Genomic DNA, 12401 nt, shown 5'->3' on the forward strand with positions numbered 1-12401 from the left:
TGATTGAGCATTAGTAAGAAAAAAACCTGCTGGTAACAATGTTTAAGATGAACAACTACTGCTCAGGCTTTTAGACATCAAACTTACCACACAAACAGTGGTAACTCTGCTTAACAAATTCAACGTGAATTTAAAGCAACTTCAGTGTTACTTTAAAACACTTCTTTTTTTTAAAGCAACACTGAAGTTACTTCAAATTAATTTTGATTGTGTTACTTTGAATTAACAGTGTTAATAAAAATAGAAACATGGTGGCGCGTCCACATGCAGCGGCTTCTCTCTGTACCAACATAACAGTATTTTCATGTTTTTTGTCTTGTCAGTCGCAGTGTTTTTGTACATCGCCATATCGTCTATCTGTCTTTAAGCGTGCATACAGTTGTGAGTTTCTGCTGGATGTCGGCAGAACCACATTTTTACAGTTAAACTCAGCACATGCGTAACTGCTGTGGGATCTCGGTCTGCTACGGAGGCGTACACCATCACCGACCCCCACTACTGCATCTCGCCCACAGCGGAGGCGCCACAAGCGGTGTGAGAAGAAGCAGAAGAGGGGTAAGCGCGGAGGTATCCGGGCTAGGCTAACAGCTAACCCACACAAGCCATCTATCCCCAGCATCATACTGGCTAACATAAACTCTTTGGAGAATAAACTGGACTACATCTGATTACTACGTTCAACAGAGCTCTTGTCACAGGAGGAAAAACCTGCAGTGGCGGGCTGTGTGTTTATATCAATGACGCATGGTGCAAACACTGCTCACCCCTGGTGGAGTTTATGATTATTAAGTGCCGCCCGTTCTATCTGCCTAAGGGATATACTGCCATACTGTTCATTTCAGTTTACATTCCCCCCGAACAACATCAACAGCAACAGGAACAACGCACTAAATGAACTGTACCAGCACATCAGTGAGCAGAAGACAGCACACCCTGATGCTTTTCTCATCATAGCTGGGGATTTCAACCATGCTGACTTCATCTACAGCAATATCATTGACTTGATTGCAAATAAATGCACAGACACTATTTAAACTGAACAGAGATGACATAACTGAATTCAATGATGAACTGCCTTTAACTATCATTTTGCATTATTGAGACACTGTTTTCCAAATGAATGTTGTTCAGTGCTTTGACGCAATGTATTTTGTTTTAAGCGCTATATAAATGAAGGTGATTGATTGATTGACTTAAACTTTGTGTTTCCAAAATACACCAATACATTAACTTTCCAACACGAGGTAATAACATTTTGGACTTTGTTTACACCACACAGAGAGGAGCTTACAAGCTGTTGCCCCCATCAAATTGAAAAAGGTTAGAGAAAAACATTCTGTGCCATGGTATAACAGTAATACTCTCTCAAGAAAGTAACTCATAGTCTTGAACGCAAATGGAGAAAAACTGACTTGGAAGTTTTTAGAATTGCATGGAAAAACAGCATGTCCAGCTATAGACAGGCTCTAAAAACTGCTAGGGCAGAGTATACACAAACTCATAGAAAATAACCAAAACAATCCAAGGTTTTTATTTAGCACAGTGGCTAAATTAACAAATTACCAGACGCCACCTGATTCAAATATTCCACCAACGTTTAATAGTAATGACTTTATGAATTTCTTCACTGATAAAATAGATAACAATTGAAATACAATAGTGAATGTAGATTCTACAGCGTCTAACACTTCAGTTTCATCCATCGAACCCAAACATAAACTGCTGTGCTTTACAACTATTGGAGAGGAAGAGCTAAATAAACTTACCACTGTGTCTAAACCAACCACATGTTTATTAGATCCTGTACCCACTAAATTACTGGAAGAGTTGTTACCTGTAGCCGAAGAACCACTTCTCAATATCATTAACTCGTCATTATCTTTAGGTCATTTCCCAAAACCATTCAAGCAGGCAGTTATTAAGCCTCTTATTAAGGAACCAAAACTAGATCCTAGTGAACTGGCAAATTATAGGCCCATTTCAAATCTTCCATTTGTGTCTAAAATTTTAGAAAAAGTTTTCTCTGCTCAATTGAGCACCTTTCTGCACAAAAATTATCTGTATAAAGAATTTCAGTCAGGTTTCAGGCCCCACCATAGCACAGAAACTGCACTTGTTAAAATTACAAATGACCCGCTTCTTGCGTCAGATCAAGGCTGCATCTCATTTCTAGTTTTACTTGATCTTAGTGCTGCGTTCTACACCATAGATCATGAAATACTCATAGATCGATTACAAAACTATACAGTTATTCAAGGGCAGGCTCTAAGATGGTTTAGATCCTACCTGTCCGATCGCTACCATTTTGTTTATTTAAATGGGGAGTTATCTCATTTATCACCAGTAAAATATGGAGTGCCAAAAGGATCAGTCCTAGGTCCCCTTAAATTTTCAATATACATGTTTCAACTTCTAAATTATCTAAGCTAACAGAGTGTGTTAAAAATGTAAAAGATTGGATGACCAATAATTTTCTCCAATTAAATTCGGATAAGACAGAAATATTAATTATTGGACCAAACAAACTACACAGAATCTTGTAGATTACAATTTGCAACTAGACGGATGTACTGTTACTTCCTCTACAGTAAAAAATCTGGGTGTTATATTAGACAGCAACTTGTCTTTTGAAAATCATATTTCCCATGTTACAAAAACTGTATTCTTCCATCTCAGAAACATTGCCAAGCTACGAAACATGTTATCTGTTTCTGGTGCAGAAAAGCTAGTTCATGGATTCATGACCTCTAGACTGGACTATTGTAATGCACTTCTAGGTGGTTGTCCTGCTTCGTCAATAAACAAGCTACAGGTAGTCCAAAATACAGCAGCTACAGTCCTTACCAGGTCAAGAAAACATGATCATATTACCCCAATTTTACAGTCTCTGCACTGGCTACCTATTAAGTTCTGTATCAGTTACAAATTATCATTACTTACCTATAAGGCCCTAAATGGTTTAGCTCCCGCGTACCTAACTAGCCTTCTACCACGTTACAATCCATCACACTCCCTAAGGTCACAAAACGCTGGACTTTTGGTAGTTTGGTAGCAAAGTCCACTAAAGGAGGTAGAGCTTTTTCACAATTGGCTCCCAAACTCTGGAATAGCCTTCCTGATAATGTTCGGGGTTCAGACAAACTCTCTCTGTTTAAATCTAGATTAAAAACACATCTCTTTCACCAAGCATTCAAATAATGTATCTCTTAAATTGTGAGTGTAGTTGCATCTAAACAAATGCACATTCTTATTATTTAGCTTGGTTAAACTAATTAATTTTACATTGTTGGATCTGCAGCTATGCTAATTACATCCAGTGGTAACTAGGATTTACACAAGCTCCAGTCTGGATCCAGAACACCTGAGAAGAGATGATGCTGACCCTCAGAGGACCTCAGATGATGCTAACCCTGAATCAACAAACAGAACTAACAAATATTGCTACAAGTGTGACTGCATCATATAATAATTATTAATAATATTAATAATGTTCATCATCCGGCTGACTATGTCTTGTATTAATTTTTCTGAAAATTCCTATCATACATGCACAAACTGACATTCACCACTTATAAGCTACTACTAAATATTGTAGTAACATAATTTTCTGTAAAGTTGCTTTGCAATGATTTGTATTGCAAAAAGCGCTATATAAATAAACTTGAATATGAATAGGAGTACCTCCTACCTCTCCGATAGATCCTTCAGTGTGTCTTGGAGGTACTGGGGTTCCTCAAGGCTTAGTACTTGGACCACTTCTCTTCTCTATCTACATGACGTCATTAGGATCTGTCATTCAGAAGCATGGCTTTTCTTATCACTGCTACGCTGATGACACCCAACTACTTCTCATTCCAACTAGATGACCGGGCGGTAGCTGCTCACATTTCAGGCTGTCTGAATGACATTTCTAGCTGGATGAATGACCATCACCTTCAACTCAACCTGTGGAAGATTTTTATTAGTAAGATTTTAATCAATCAAGAATAATCAATGTGAATCTAGCCATTTTTGCTGCTAGTTATTATTAGAGTTGTTCCGATTCCGATACTAGTATCGGAAATATCTCCGATACCACAACAAATTCTGGCATCGGCATCGGCGAGTACATGAACCCATATACCGATCCGATACCATTTTCTTAAAAAATACCTAGTTATGACCGCAAGCTTTGCCTAACCGCTGCACGGTTCTTCTTCGCTGCTCAAAATGCATTGAAAACACAGGAAGTTGTGCTGTGTTGCCACAAGCAACCCCTGTTTAGAGCAGCGAAGAAGAAATGAAAACGCGTTAGCAGCCCTGATCTATATATGACTGGATCACTCATCACATTCTAAACTGCCAAAAGACAGTGAAGCCGCTTCTATATTATAGATCAGTGGTTAGCAGTATGTCTCTGTAGTACCGGTAGTTACAGACTCTCAAGTATATTCAGTACCGGCAGCTGCGTTCAGTCGCTTCCGTGTAAGTCAAAGCGCAGGGCTCCAGACAGTAGCCGAATATATACTAGTGTCTGTGAATATTAAACTGCAAAATACTATTTAAATATTACTCCCGCAAAATCTACATCTCTGTGGGTGACTGGCACAGATGCGCGAGAGCTCGCTGTTTTGTAGTCTCTGCTGTGTGTCATGAGGACACGAACGCATAAACCGTCACTTCATGAGAATTTACCGTTTCATTTGAGAATACTGTCATATCATAAACACAGACACTCAAAGATCTTCATGGCAGCCCATTAAAATAAATGTTTGGTTTACATGAGTAAATTGACAATATATAAAGCTACTGTTGTAGCCTACAGTAATAATAATACGTCTCTATAATAATAATAATTATGCCTAGATGGTTGCTTGTTTTTTACTTGTTTTGTTGTAAAGAGATTATCTGATTAATAGATCTTTTTTTATATTCCTAGACTTATTTGTTGCAGTTTTTTTATACAGTTATATTGTAAAACTTAAATACCTTTTTTAGTTTGCGGTGTTAGATTTTTGGCTGCATTTGAAGTTCTTTTTTGCATATGAAAATAAATAATACTGTCAAATTCATGTTAGATAATAAAAATACTGTAATAAATACAGTAGTTCACCATGTATTTGTTCATGTTTTATTGAGGGATCTGTCTGAAGCACACCATAAAAAGAATTCTAGCAATTTACACAGGGCTAGTAGTATATACAGCTGTATATACAGATACACACCCAGGTATCGGATCAGTACTCGGTATCGGCCGATACCCTGAGCCCAGGTATCGGAATCGGTATCGGGAAGAGAAAAAGGGTATCGGAACATCTCTAGTTATTATTCTATTAAAATCTTATAGGTCTAAACTCTAATAGAAAGTTGCCTACGCCCTGGAATGTACACAACTGATAAGAAACACATGGTCAGACATACATTGAGGGCCTGTGTAAATCAAGCAGAGGGCCTCTCCCCTCTAGGGATGTATGAAATGTGTAGATAAGGAAAAGGCTTGACTATTTGGAAACGCCCTGTATAGGGTATATAATAATAATAATAATAATATATGCTAGCTACATAGCTTTCGAGAGATCTCCTTGCAAGGAACTCTCGGCTTTGTTTTGTTTAAAATAAAGTCTTTTCTTCTGAGAGAAAAATCCCTGACTGAGTTCGATTCTTTGGAGAACCGGCAAAATACACCCCAGATGGGACTGGAAAGGAGCAGAGTGGACGACTGCTTTTGAGCTGACTGATGAGCAACACACACACACACAGTGGTGGCCACCATAGAATAAGGTAAGCATTTTTGCTTATATAATTAGTGTGTGTTGTTGACTGGTCAGTTCTGAGTGGTAAGGACACTTAAAATCTGCTCTTCCAAATTTAGAAAAATAATAGGATATCTAAATTGAAAAAGGGGTTTTACTCCAGAAGAAATAAATGGATGCACATATTTGGTTTATTAATAGGAAAGCCTTGGAAGGTAACCTAGATTTAAAACAAAAATGGTGTAGGCAGAAATACATTGTATGCAATCTTCTGTGTTTATTGGATAGCTGGGCCTAGGAAAGGACAGTGATAAACGGATAAGCAGATTAGTTAAGGAATCGCGAGGAAAAGCCCCACGGATACCACTTTGAGAAAGTATAAGTGAAATTTTCGAAGGTCAGAATAGGTGGGCCCTTAAGGAGCTCTAGGTAGAGCTGTGTTTTGTTGTGTGGATGTATCTGTGTCCGGACGAATGAATGTGTGAACAAATAAATCCTGTGTTGGGTGGGTAAAAGTTGCGCACCATTCTTGGACCGTCACTTCAGGGTGGCTGGGTGGAGTTGGACGCAACTGGTATCCACTTGAGAGCGATGAATGTATGATGAGCCTTGATAATAAAAGGACAATTAATGACTGATTATCCCTTAAAGGTAAAAAGTATGCAAGAATAAGCACTCTGGCTCAATAAAGAGTGCAGAAAGTGTGAATGAGTTTCAATAAGTATCAATAAAGTTTGAACCAAGATCTATAATAGATTTTTGCATTTTGGATGTCTGTGTGAAAGGGGAGAAAATATTCTGAGCCCAGTGCAGTGGGAGAGAAAGCAAGGGAGGAAGAGAAGCCAGCTGTGAAAACACAGAGGCAACCCAGAAAGGATAAGTGCAGGAGCCCTAAAACAATAAAGTTAATTGTATGAAGGTTGTTTTAGAGAAAAATAAATACAAATGTTCCAAGAAATGGACTAATATAGAGATGGCAGATATGGTGGAATATAGAAATAATAATAAATTAAGTAAAATAAGATATGCATTAATTATTTAATAACTTGTCTTAATAGATGAATTTAAAAGATGCACGTGCTTAAAACTCTATATCTAATATGTGAAGACATCAAAAATTTGGATCTTGTTATCCCTGGGACAGTATGAAAGTTAATCCATTACAGAGTTTCAGAGATTGGGCTTGTGTAAATGTAAAAAATTAAATAAATAACTTGTGCAATGTGGAATGAAAGCAAGATTGGGTGACCAAGTTAATAGACATTTTGATTCAAAAGCCATAGGCATTTTACAATAGGAAGGGAACTAGTTGCTTAAATATTTAAAGTTAATTATTTTATTTACAATAATAGGAATTATTTTATGTTGGTTAGGAAACATTAATTCACCAATACCAGATTATTCTGAATCATGTATGCAAATATAGAAGAAAAATTATGATTGAAGTCTTTATTTACCATACGCATGTCATGCGGTTATAAAAGGAAGGTTAATTTTGTTTCATTGCAGTATACTTCGATAATAAAGGTAGCTGATTTCTGCATCTTGCAACGAAGAAAAAAATGCTTGCTATTTTCCTGCAATGAAGAACTTGCTTTACTAACATAGAATAAGAGAACTGCTGTTTTCAACCAGATGAATTCGTTTTTATTAAGGGACCACTGAAAGAAGAGGTTGAAAAGTGAAAATTAGAAAAAGAGCTTATTGCTCAGACACAGTTTGGTCAGAAGTTAGATAGGTACATTTGATTAATGCAGTCTCTGAGTGTTAAACTTTCAGATGATTTCTGGAACAGTGCCTTGACAAAGGAAAGCAATGAACTGGAGAAGTGGCAAAGCAGCAAACACAGCTACAGAGAGAAGAAGAGGGAGGGGCTGACGGATGTTCCCCTCCCCTCCTGAAAGAGAAGAACACACTTCAGCAAGGAGAAAGACTGAATTAAAGCAGGAAAAGGTGAATCTTTCACTTGAGACTTTTCCTGAGGGTGAAAAGAACATTATGAAATGCCAAACTCTGGCAGAAAGCAACCAAAAGCCAGACTGAGAAGAAGCAGAAAAACAACGGAGACCGTTCCCCACAACATTAGGTCGTTGAGTGCCATCACAGACTGACGACCCAGTACAACAGCCCAGGCCTGATGATGTCACCAGAAGGGACTTCCATCCCTTCTTTGCACAGGTGCTGCATATTCAACGAACACTATAGAGACTGCTTCAAATGTTAATTATTTTATTTCATTATCTTATTTACTATGTTTTAATCTTGATTATTCACTGGTCTCACAGCATTTCTTTAAATTCCGTGTTTTAACTAACTCTCTCAATCTGCTTTTCAATAGGTTCCAGTCCAGCCTCATGTCTTAAAGAAAAAATAATTTTGACAGACAGAAGTGAGTACTTGACTCACCGATCAGATAAACATGGAGCTGGATTTGGCATAGTAAGGCTGTTTCATTAACCAACTAGGGGAAAATGCATAACTGAATACTTGACAACAATGATGAGCTCTTTGGGAAAAGAGTATAAATAAAAAAATAATAAAAAAAGGGTATCTTGATGAACAATAGAAAAAATATATATTGTTGAGAAAATAGAAATATTGGTCACTCCATTTTGTTTAAAGGTAATTTTCTAAGGTAAAACTGAACTAAAATAATAATGAATAAAAAATTATTCCAAAGATCCAAAATCATGTAATTACATATGCTGTCAGCACTGGGGATAACAAAATGGAAATGTTGATGACCATGGATCCAAGATTTACAGAGATCTCCAATCCTCTTCTCAGAGTCGCTCATGAGCAATAACAAAAAAGTATTTGACTAAACTTTAAATTAGACAAACACATGACATTTGAGAAATGATAATTGGCTCTCTCAAATGCCCAATGCCTAGGCCTAATACTCTAAACAAATCAATCTATTAGATTTTGAAAAAAGGAAAGAAAGAAAGAAAGAAAAGAAAAGTTTTTGGCAAAAAAGGGGAGTGAAAGTGTGTGAAAAAGTATGAATGATGGTGTTGTATGGCATTAAAGGAAGTGTCTGACGAGACACTGAGGCAATTCAATCAATTTGCCCAAACAGCTGTATACAAATATGAATGTGGGCCCACAGGGCAAACTTATGCCCAGAAAAATAATGACAATGGAGGAATTTGGTTAAGTTTCCTGGTCAGTACCTAGGTCTTTGTTGTGGCAGAAAGAAAAACAGTGCCACACATGCGCAGCGTATAACATGGGAAGGCAGAGCAAAGCAAGCTTGCTCTGTCCACCCCACATCTAACTTTCTTTTCAGCATATCATGATGAAGCTGATTGTGTCAAAAGGATAAAATATTATCTTTCTGACTGTTAAAATAAATAAAGTGGGTTGAGTGTTTTCCAGGTCAAAAGACCTATGCTACTGAGCAAGATAGGAATATCCAGTGATATAGTGGAACTCCGTTTACAAAACAAAGAGATAACTAAATAAGCAAATTGTTGAGAATAAAATTGAAAGGAATTAAAAAAATAGTAAAGACAGCACTGGAATTGTGAAACTCAAAAAGGGGCCAAGACAGCCCTCAACCCACATTACATTTCCACAGGTCACACCAAGAAGGACGACTAGCAAGATTAACAAATTAGCATGCTTGATAACACTAACAAAAAATTCTTAAGTTTTCCATTTACAGGTGACAGCAGTTCCAGTAAGACCAAGGAATGCTTCGCCCCATCAAAGAGAACCAGTGAGGGTGCAGAAATGATCTTGAGAGCCTTGCATGAATCAGAAAAACAGTTACAGAGTGACACCTGAGTTCACATCTCTAACCTTAAAATACCCCAACCAGCTTCAACAACTCCACACAGCATGAAGTGAGGGATGAAGGGCGTGCTAGTAACGACCCACCCTTGCCAACGAGGGAAAGACCATTGCAACGACTCGCAAAGAGTCTCCCTGGTGAAGAAGGGATGAGAGAGTGATGGGACTGCTAATGAGATCAAAATACTTGGGAGCAGATATGAGCCAACAAACAGAAAAGAAAAAGTGGAAAGAGAATGTCAAGTAATGTCAGATCAAGAATTTGGAGGTTATTAGAAGGGAAATATAGATGTAGGAAGGATAGAAGGGAGAATAGAGCAATTGGATGCAAGGAGCAAAACAGAAAAGCTTGAGATTATTTGTAAATTGAAGAAGTATGTGTTATGTTTGGGGGGACAATGCTGTATTTATATACCAAATAATACTGCTCAAGAAGGAGCATTTAATGAAGTAATGATCAAATTAAAAAGGCTAAGAATGGTAGATAAAGAAAATGTTGATGTTAAAGATAATTAAAGGGGAGCATAGTTTATAACTAAATTGGGAAAGTTTTTAGGAATCGCATTATTGACAGGAGATTTACTATTTTACTGTATACTTCCTATATTGAGGTCACGAGTCAAAGTCACAGCTAAGCAAATTAAATTCAAAGATGTCAATACAATGGGAAATAGATTTTTGAAGGTAACCGAAAAGGCTCTCTACGATACATAAGGTATCTGAGCTGAAGATCAACTTTTATAATCTTGTGATATTCAATTATTGATGTAATGTATGTATTTTATGTCTTTTATACATGACTGTGATAACCACAGGCAAGTGCTGAACCAATTGCATGCTCACGCTTTTAACATTGTGTACTATTAAAGAAGGAATTAGGGAGACTGGATCTTTTACTCGCTCCTAGTCAAAAAAGGAGAGAGATATTTGGTCCAGTAATCCCTCAGAGTGGAATTTCATAATCTAGTCACTGGTGATAATACAATGTGACTTATTTAGTCACTAGGTAGTGTAACTAATAAGACTGGATTATGGAGTAGCACTCTGGATAAGAATAATCAAATGTGAGACTTATTAAGTCTCAAAGGGGAGAATATGTGGAAGATTTTTTAGTAAGGTTTTAATTAATCAAGTATATAATTAATGTGAATCTAGCCATTTTTGCTGCTAGTTATTATTCTATTAAAATCTTATAGGTCTAAAATCTAAAAGAAAGTTGCCTACGCCCTGGAATGTACAAAACTGATAAGAAACACATGGTCAGACATACATTGAGGGCCTCTCCGCTCTAGGGATGTATGAAATGTGTAGATAAGGAAAAGTCTTGACTATTTGGAAACGCCCTGTATAGGGTATAACTGGCAAAATACACCACAAACCTTACTAAGACAGAACTCCTGTTGGTTCCAGCTAACCCATCGTTTCATCCCAACTTCTCTCTACAGCTGAGTTTGTCAACCATAACTCCTTCCAGGACAGCCAGAAACCTAGGAGTTGTGATGGATCATCAGTTAAGCTTCACAGACCATATTGCTACAATGACCCGGTCCTGCAGATTTGCCTTATACAAAATTAGGAAGATTAGACCCTTCCTATTAGAACAAGCCACCCAACTTCTTGTCCAAATCTCTTGTTCTCTCCAGACTGGACTATTGTAATGCTCTCCTGGTGGGCCTTCCTCAATGTACTATCAAGCCTCTGCAACTGATCCAGAATGCAGCAGCGAGGGCTGTCTTCAATGAGCCAAAAAAAGCTCATGTTACTCCTCTCCTCATCAGGTTACACTGGCTACCAGTAGCTTCTCGCATCAAATTCAAGGTACTGATGCTTGCCTACAAGACGACCACTGGCACAGCACCAACATACCTAAACTCACTGGTTAAATCGTATGTGCCCTCCAGAAGTTTGTGCTCTTCAAGTGAATGACGCAATCCCATGTGGTGCCATCCCAAAGAAGTTCAAAATCACTCTCACTGACTTTTTCCTAGACTGTGCCCAGCTGGTGGAATGACCTCCCAATCTCAATTCGTACAGTCTTCGAGTCTTTACTCATTTTCAAGAAAAATCTAAAGACTAATTTTCTTTCGCCAGCACTTAACTAACTAATACTAGCACTTTTCTTGCCTTTTGTATTTATAAAAATAAATAAATAAATAAAAACTGGCTATGCCTTCTGTACTAGACTAAATTAGACTAGTCATGGCACTTGTATACTGTTGTTGTTCTCTTGTTGATCTGACTCCTTCTATTGTTCTCATTTGTAAGTCGCTTTGGATAAAAGTGTCTGCAAAATGATTAAATGTAAATTAAAATATGGTAAAAGACCCCATTCAGGTAAGTACAACTGCATCAGATTTATGTCTTTTGTTGTAAATCAGCACATAAGTAAATATATGTTAAAGGTCCAGGTTGTATGGCCTGCCACGAGAGGGTGCACTACCAAAACAATAACAAAATCGTGGTTTGATGACGCTAAGAAGGAGCGTGGAATGATGGGATTTGTTCTTTTACCCAACCGCTGACGGCCATCAATCAGACGGAAAGATAAAATCATGGATTTAACAGATGCAAAGATATGAATCAAAACAACTCACCTGTCAAGTAAAACAAGCGAGATTGGCATCTCTTTCTAGTTGAAGTTTGTCGTGAAGCGCTCTCCATCTAGAAAATGCAACACCGATATTGATCCTCGCTCTTTCTCTCCTCTTGTCCCAAACTCTTAGTAGGTCGTTTGGTTTCCCATACGCTTAATAAGCATTCGGGAGCTGTCCTTGTCAACAGAACCAGCGGCAGACGGTAAACAGTAATTATGTTCCATAAATAAGTAACACAATCCACCATAAAACATGCAAGAAATAAATAAGGAACTGC

The 12401-nt window shown here is 37.6% G+C and overlaps 1 protein-coding gene across 6 annotated transcripts in view; it reads right to left on the minus strand.

The window, feature by feature from the left end:
• Positions 1-12401, minus strand: part of LOC113075279 (zinc finger protein 271-like) — a 57853-nt gene that overhangs the window by 15243 nt on the left and 30209 nt on the right. The window contains exon 1 of one of the 6 annotated variants that reach the window (XM_026247983.1): positions 3689-3746. The exons of the other annotated variants lie outside the window; for them this stretch is intronic. The gene's annotated coding sequence lies outside the window, so the exon portion shown is untranslated. Of the gene's footprint in view, positions 1-3688; positions 3747-12401 lie in introns of those variants that run through there. 6 annotated transcript variants of the gene reach the window in all.

Source organism: Carassius auratus, unplaced genomic scaffold (assembly GCF_003368295.1).
Source record: "Carassius auratus strain Wakin unplaced genomic scaffold, ASM336829v1 scaf_tig00016667, whole genome shotgun sequence".
In the NCBI taxonomy this organism is placed as follows: domain Eukaryota; kingdom Metazoa; phylum Chordata; class Actinopteri; order Cypriniformes; family Cyprinidae; genus Carassius; species Carassius auratus.